Source organism: Portunus trituberculatus, chromosome 41 (assembly GCF_017591435.1).
Source record: "Portunus trituberculatus isolate SZX2019 chromosome 41, ASM1759143v1, whole genome shotgun sequence".
NCBI lineage: Eukaryota > Metazoa > Arthropoda > Malacostraca > Decapoda > Portunidae > Portunus > Portunus trituberculatus.
Genome location: NC_059295.1, coordinates 26,470,846 through 26,478,227, shown reverse-complemented (window position 1 = coordinate 26,478,227; position 7,382 = coordinate 26,470,846). Strand labels below are relative to the sequence as shown.

General features: G+C 45.3%; 1 long non-coding RNA gene across 1 annotated transcript in view; it reads right to left on the bottom strand.

The window, feature by feature from the left end:
- The window catches only part of LOC123516618, a 10,888-nt gene extending 4,075 nt beyond the window's left edge, over positions 1-6,813 (bottom strand). Inside the window, exons 1-2 of the long non-coding RNA XR_006678257.1 lie at positions 6,629-6,813; positions 2,096-2,166 (exon numbers count right to left, since the gene is read on the bottom strand). This is a non-coding gene — a long non-coding RNA (uncharacterized LOC123516618). The remainder of the gene's footprint in view (positions 1-2,095; positions 2,167-6,628) is intronic.
- Positions 6,814-7,382: the final 569 nt, after the last annotated feature.

Below are 7,382 nucleotides of genomic sequence, written 5' to 3'. Positions count from 1 at the left end.
TGGGAGTGAAAAAGACAGGAAAAAAATGCAAGGAAAAGAAAAGCAGTAGACAGATAGACAGTGTATATAGAAGGGTAAGGGAGACTAGTGGCGGGAACGGGGACCTGATGGTGGCAGTTATGAAGCTGAATGGGAGAAAGCAGAGTATGATCCATGGGTGTGTGTCTCCAAGATAAATACATAAATGGATAAGCTGCCACACAGAAAGATGGGTGGCGCTGAGGAGGGAGGGAGAGAGGGAGGGAGGGAGGGAGGGAGGGAACGAGAGAGAGAGAGAGAGAGAGAGAGAGAGAGAGAGAGAGAGAGAGAGAGAGAGAGAGAGAGAGAGAGAGAGAGAGAGAGAGAGAGAGAGAGAGAGAGAGAGAGAGAGAGAGATTGAAAGGAAGAATAATATTAGATGCTTGCAAATTTTTCTCTAGTTTCTTTTCGTCTTCGTGTCTGTCTGTCTGTCTGTCTGTCTGTCTGTCTGTCTCTCTCTCTCTCTCTCTCTCTCTCTCTCTCTCTCTAACTATATACGTACTTTTTGAAGGCTGATGTATTTTTCCCCTCTATCTACATTCTTTTCTCTCTATACTCTCCATTTTTTTTTTGTGAGGTGTGATCTGCATTTAATTGTTGTATTTTTACCTGAATACTGCCATCCTGCCTCCCCCACCTCCTCCCCGCCCACCCGCTATTCCTCCACCCGCCACCTTTACCTCCCATTCCATTTTTCCTTACTATCAGTTTAAACTCTGTCGTATCGTGTTATGCTTTTTGCTCCTTTGTTTTGTATTACATCTGCAGCGTTTTGCCTTTTTTTTTCAATTTTTTTCTATTAATTTATGTCGTGTATTTTAACTTATTTTTCCTATCACTACCCTTCTGTATGTGCATGTCGCTTCGTTTCCTGTCGCTCAAGTTCATTTCCATACGTCACTTCTACGGTTTTATCTACAAAGAAAGACGAATAAAGTCACCAGTATTAGTAAAAGTGGTGATGGTGATGGTGATGTTAGTGCTTGATGGTGATGATGATAGTGACTGATGGTGAAGTGACAGTGACATCATTATTTTTTTTTTTTTTTCAACACCACCAGTTTTAGCTAAAAAAATGGCCAACACAAACATCTGTGGCGACGCCTGAGTGGACACGTGAAAGTTATTGTGTTGCAGTGGTGTTTGTCTGCCAAGCTTCCCTTCCCCTCAGTGGTCTAAAAGCGCATCTCAGTATTTGAGGCTCTAGGGAAGTCCACGTGCAAGAAATTTCCCTAATATACTTCACAAAAGCCCACGACTAGGTGATATTTCTCTCCTGAGTTTTCATTTCACCCTGAGCGTTTCTAAATATACCTCTGAATTGCAAGTGTCGTGTTAGTGATATTAACCGAGAGGTGGAGAGGTGCAGACGTACGAGCCTTGTGCGAGATAACAGGACGCCACTGCTTATTGATTCTCCTTCCCCTCGACTGTCTAGATATATCTCAGTGTACACAGGTCTCGTCACTGCCCTTTGATGCGACCTGATATGATTAGCTCTCACAATGCAAGTATACGTCATGCACTTCCTTGGCACTATATATTATGGTTTCTGAATGCAGACTCTCCTCAGTGATTTCAATTTACCTGTTTGTGTCTGTCACCAGGTGAGTCGAGACACCACATATTTCTGTATTATAGTTCACATACTTCAGCCTGTTTCACGATGAGTAAAAATGTTTCTCCTTCAATTAATCTTTTCAGTGGTCTAAATACACCTGTCTTTACTTGCAAGTCCGTGGAGAGGCAAGACATTTCCACACACCTCACCTTACCTCATTGTGACTTGCGTTCCTGCTTTTAAAATTTACATAAGCTCCCATAATGACTATTTCCAGAAGGACTTTGACATGGTAACTCAGATTTCAATGCTTTCTTCCCTAATACTGAGGTCGAGAACTTGTCACACTATCCTTACAAGCATGACAACATTTGAAAATCCCAATAAATTACACTAGAGTCTTAAACAAATAAAAGAGGTGTGAGGCCTGAACACTTGACAATATTCCCCGGAACAAACTATTTCTTTTCTTGCTTTACTCTGTCTCTTTCCCCTGAACAGTTCGTATTTACATACCTCAGTACACATCTCCAGGGGACGCCCACCTCACTAGACACACACCGTTTCATCTTTCGCTCCACGTACTGCTGTCAAAAAAACAGAAACAGATGAAGCAAAAATAACATTCTCAACGGTATCATAATGAGAGTAGGTAAAAATAGAAGGAGCACAGGGAATGAAAACCAGAAAACAAGAGAGACGGCACGTGGTATCCATTAGTGGACATCATAACACTGAAGCACTAGAGGAAGCATCATATTGACAGGTACTTCAGGGAGAAAATAATCGACGTACCCCAATTACTACTAACATGGCTGATTGAAAGAACACCACGCCGCTCAGATGAAGACAAGGACGAGGACGAAGAAGAGCTAGAGAAGGAAAAATTATACGAGAAAGAGAGTGAAAAAAAACGAACCTAGGAAAATAATAACGAAGGTAATAAGAGAGGTAAGGACGAGGGAGAAAAACATACACTAAAAGGAGGGAGAGGAAGATACCAAGAATGAGAAGGACGAAAAAGTGAACAAAAGTGGACGGGATAAACAAGGCGGAGAACGAAGGAGAGAAAACAACGACAAGGACATAAATGAGAGCAAAAAAAAAAAAAGAAAGAGAATAAAAAAGAGGGAGACGAAAACGAGAATGGTAAACAAGAAGGACGAGAATGAGAATGAGCAGAGAGAAAATGAAAAAAAAGAAAGAAAACAAGAAACGACAAGGAACAAAAGAGGGAAAGAAAAAAATAAAACAGAAAGAATGACAGAACGAGGAGGAGGAGGAGGAGGAGGAGGAGGAGGAGGAGGAGGAGGAGGAGGAGGAGGAGGAGGAGGAGGAGGACTGTGAAAAGAGACGAAGGAAACCGAACGGAAAAGCAAGAAGGGAAGCGAAGACGAACAAAACAACTCATCAATAGGGACCCTCATAAATTTTACTGCTAATGCTGCGCGACTGTAAGCTTAACGGTGCAGTAATTATTTAGGGCAGAGAATCGGGATGTTGGCCCATTAAGAGTTTACTCCGACAGCGTCTGGACGGCGGGGACGCGAGCTAAGGGCCTCCTGGAGTCTCAGGTTATGGAATATTTACCTTAAGATTCCCGCCGACCCAACATTTGGCGTCTTTTAGGGCCGACTGTGGCAAATTGGGGCCGTACCCTTGTGTGTGTGTGTGTGTGTGTGTGTGTGTGTGTGTGTGTGTGTGTGTGTGTGTGTGTGTGTGTGTGTGTGAGAGAGAGAGAGAGAGAGAGAGAGAGAGAGAGAGAGAGAGAGAGAGAGAGAGAGAGAGAGAGAGAGAGAGAGAGAGAGAGAGAGAGAGAGAGAGAGAGAGAGAGAGAGAGAGAGAGAGAGAGAGAGAGAGAGAGAGAGAGAGAGAGAGAGAGAGAGAGAATGATGGACGGTAGGAAGACATTGACGTAAGGGAAGGAAAAGACGCGATAAGAAATAAAAGGTGAGACTGTTTACCTTCAGAACAGAGGAAGGAGAGGGAAACGTGGTGATTGACGAGAGAGAGAGAGAGAGAGAGAGAGAGAGAGAGAGAGAGAGAGAGAGAGAGAGAGAGAGAGAGAGAGAGAGAGAGAGAGAGAGAGAGAGAGAGAGAGAGAGAGAGAGAGAGAGAGAGAGAGAGAGGAAAAAATTACTTGGAAGAGATAAGGGGAGAGTAAGAATTAGTGGGTGGTGCTGTACTTTTCACTTATTAGGTTGGAGGAGGAGGAGGAGGAGGAGGAGGAGGAGGAGGAGGAGGAGGAGGAGGAGGAGGAGGAGGAGGAGGAGGAGGAGGAAGAAGAGAGGAATAATGAAACCAATGATGATGAATATTCAAAAGATGACTGGAAAATGGTTAATAATTTGTGGAGGAGGAAGAGGAGGAGGAGGAGGAGGAGGAGGAGGAGGAGGAGGAGGAGGAGGAGGAGGAGGAGGAGGAGGAAGGAGTGTAGGGCAAGACCGAGGAGGAAAAAGAAAGCAAGGTAGAGGAACAGGAAGAACTAGAGGAAGCGGAGGTAGAGGAGGAGGAGGAGGAGGAGGAGGAGGAGGAGGAGGAGGAGGAGGAGGAGGAGGAGGAGAAGGAAGAGGGGAGGAGGAGGAGGGGCACACCCACAGTTTGCTAGACCACCAGTATAAATCACACTAGCTTGGGAACCTTTGCAGCCGCTCTCACCCCTTCCTCTTCCTCCTCCTCCTCCTCCTCCTCCTCCTCCTCCTCTTCCTCGCCTCCACTGGTCACTCCTCCCACCTCCCCCTCCCCCTCTGCACATAATCCCATCACCCTCCCTGCCTGCATGAACGTGACAAGTCCCTCCAATCCCCTTTCCTCCCCCTCCTGCTCCCTCTCCTCCCTCCTCCTCTCCCCTTCCTTCTACTCCCTTCTCTTCCCCTACGCGTAGTCATCACAACAGGGAGTGTGCATCCTCCCCTGTTTTTCTCCTCTTTCTCTTTTCCCTCTGTGCTTCCCTCCCTCCTCCCTCCTTCCTTCCCTTCCCTCCTCCTTCCCTACCATCCTCCTCCTCCTCCTCCTCCTCCTCCTCCTCCTCGTGCACTCCCTCGCCGTTCCCCTTCCGGTAAGTAACTGCCACACACACATAACGCGCTGATGAAGAACGAACACATAACACACGAACGAAAGGGACACAGCTGGACCGGTTTTAGAAAAGTTTGTGTGTGAGTATGTGTGTATATGTGAATGTGTGCAGGAGAAAGAGAGAGAGAGAAAGAGAAAAAGAAAGCACACACACGCAGACCCACACACATACACAGGCATGCACACACACGTCTCCCTGCCCGGTTTTCTCATCCTCGGCCAGCAAACACCCCAGAATGATTTAATGATAAGGTTAAGTGATCTTTTATTCCCAACACAGAGTTGTCAGTCCACGAACACAATCTCTACCGCAGCAAAACATTAAATACTGCAACCGAAGGAGACGAGAGAGATAAAGATAGATAGATAAATAGATAGATGAACAGGGAAGAGAGAGAGAGAGAGAGAGAGAGAGAGAGAGAGAGAGAGAGAGAGAGAGAGAGAGAGAGAGAGAGAGAGAGAGAGAGAGAGAGAGAGAGAGAGAGAGAGAGAGACGGTCTTTTTTCTAGGAACTCAATAATTTTCTTCCCTCACTCTGATCACACACTCTTCTTCCCTCACTCTGATCACACACTCTTCTTCCCTCACTCTGATCTCAACTGCAATGCTTCCAGTTTGTTTAATTTTGTTTGGTGATTATTCTTCCCTTTCTTAGCGAAGGATTATCGTATATATATTTATGAAAGTTTAGGAGGAGGAGGAGGAGGAGGAGGAGGAGGAGGAGGAGGAGGAGGAGGAGGAGGGAGGAGGAGGAGGAGGAGGAGGAAGAAGAAAGAAGAAAAATACAAAAGATTACATAGGAAGTCCAAACAGGAAACAGGAAATGATACCTTGCTGTATAGAAAAGAAAGAACATTAGACGTGAGAGAAACGTGAGAAAAAGATGATGTCTACTCGTACCACATACAATACACCTAGTACATCCTAGTATCAATATCATCAAATAGGGCGTTTCCTCTACCTTAACCCCTTCAGTACTGGGACACATTTTTAGCTTGAAATTTGTTTAAGATTAAACCATTTTATTGACATTAGGAAGTGTCTATAAAGATCTGAAGATTAAAAACCACAGCCTTCACTACTTTAATCCCACACATGAGTGTCTGAAGCTGTGTAAAAGCACCAAATAGTAAGCAGAATAAATATGAAAACGCGTCCTGGTACTGAAGAGGTTAAAGTAACAATAAGTAGCTATTTATTTTAACCTTGAGATTTGTGTATCATTAGACCATTTTATCAAACACTAGGAAGGGTCTATGGAGGTCAGAAGATTAATGGCCACAGTCTTCACTATTTCAATCCCCCACATGAGTTTCTGAAGCTGCATAGTCACCAAATGGTAAGCAGAATGAATATGGAAACACGTCACGGTACTTAAGAGGTTAAATCTGATTGGCTGAGAGAGAGAGTTACAAAGAAGCTGCGGGATGGAGGTTAGTGGAGTTGAGGGGCGTGGATATGAAGGTCTGGTCGTCTGCAAGTTGGAATATTTATCTATGAATAAAACCCGATCGAGGCGCGGCAGCCGGAGCGCTTGTATCACGCTGGAATCCCTCGGTGAGCTTGCCTGATCCTCTCCCAGGCTATAAATGATCCAACGTTGAGCCTTGCGGGTGAAAGGACGGCCTCGCGATGTCTCAGTGGCGTGGCATCGAGGCGGACCACCACACACACACACACACACACACACACACACACACACACACACACACACACACACACACACACACACACACACACACACATACGCAGCTAGCTAGTTTGCAGCCGCATTTTCTTATTCATTCTGCTTATTTTTTGGCCATTTTACACAGCTTCAAAAACTTATGTCGCGGATTAAAATAGTGAAGACTCTGGGCATTAATCTTCTGAACTCCATAGACCCTTCCTTATGCAAATAAAACCGTCTAATCATACTAAAAAATCATGGTAAAAATGCGTTCCGGTACTGAAGGGGTTAACTTATCGTACGTAGTGGTGATGGTGATGGTGGTAGTGGCTTGGAGGTCTACCCAACACTGACTGACTTGTTCCAGGTGACCATGACGACGCCAGCTAGTTCCAATAACGTGGCTCCAAACGCCTGAGGAGTGAAAACGTATCGTGGTCTGACCTATTCAACGCCTCCACATCCCCGCCGCCGCAATCCCCGCCTCGCTGCTGTGTGGGTTGCTGGAGGTAGGTACGATATGAGTCAGTTTCTGGAAGGCCGCTGTGCGTGAGCTACGGAGAAGAGATATCTGTTCGGGTGAAGCGTCATGGCAAGGAAAGTCACAGGAAAGAGATGCAGACTCGTATTATTAAGCTTTTTGGCGTCTTACCTCTTCCTTCAACAGGTTCTGGAGAAACTTACTGAGGTTGTTGAGGGTATTTTCATATGTCTAGGGGTTCTTTGATAAGGACTCATCAATACGAGAAACACCCATGAGACCTAGGATATTCACCTCTTTGGCTTTTGAAGATGGTTGTAATAGGAGCAAAGCGTTTTATGAATACGAGATCGGGATTGTATGACTGAGATTGATGGAAGGAAAGGAAGAAGTTGTAATTGGGTGAAACGTGTAAAGGTACTGAAAGGAAAGAGTGAGGGGGAAATGTGGGAATAAGGGAAATGGAGTAAAGATGAGGGAAGGAGGAACGAGGAAACGTGAGGGAAGAAGGAAACGGAAGACATAGGTGAGGGAAAGGGGAAGGTGAGGAAAGGTGAGGGAAGAAGGAAAGATAA